The sequence below is a fragment of the Arachis ipaensis genome, chromosome B08, assembly GCF_000816755.2.
Source record: "Arachis ipaensis cultivar K30076 chromosome B08, Araip1.1, whole genome shotgun sequence".
Classification (NCBI taxonomy): Eukaryota; Viridiplantae; Streptophyta; class Magnoliopsida; order Fabales; family Fabaceae; genus Arachis; species Arachis ipaensis.
This window is the reverse complement of record NC_029792.2, coordinates 120470368-120470717: the sequence shown is the minus strand read 5'-3', so window position 1 is coordinate 120470717 and position 350 is coordinate 120470368.

Sequence of the window (350 nt, the reverse complement as noted above, 5' to 3'; positions counted from 1 at the left end):
AGTCTATGAGCAAGAAAATTAGTGAATAAGCAATTAAGGGAGGGTATGGAATAAATATTCAGGTGTATTTGGTTATTATTTGGGTTCTTGGGTGTCTTGGGTGTATTTTTTTCTTGGGTGTATCTCATCTGAATTGAGCTGTAATTAGTTTTTTTATAATTTAAATCTTTTTCTATAACACTGCAGTACTCCACAACCCCAGCAACCTGCTGAAAGCACACCCACAGTTCCACCAACTCCATCTAAAATGTAAGTTCTACACAATATAGCTCTCTTTCGATATCATTAGTCTATTCTTATTTTTATAGTATCTTATATGTCAAAACACAGTAATCCACACTTGAAGCCAC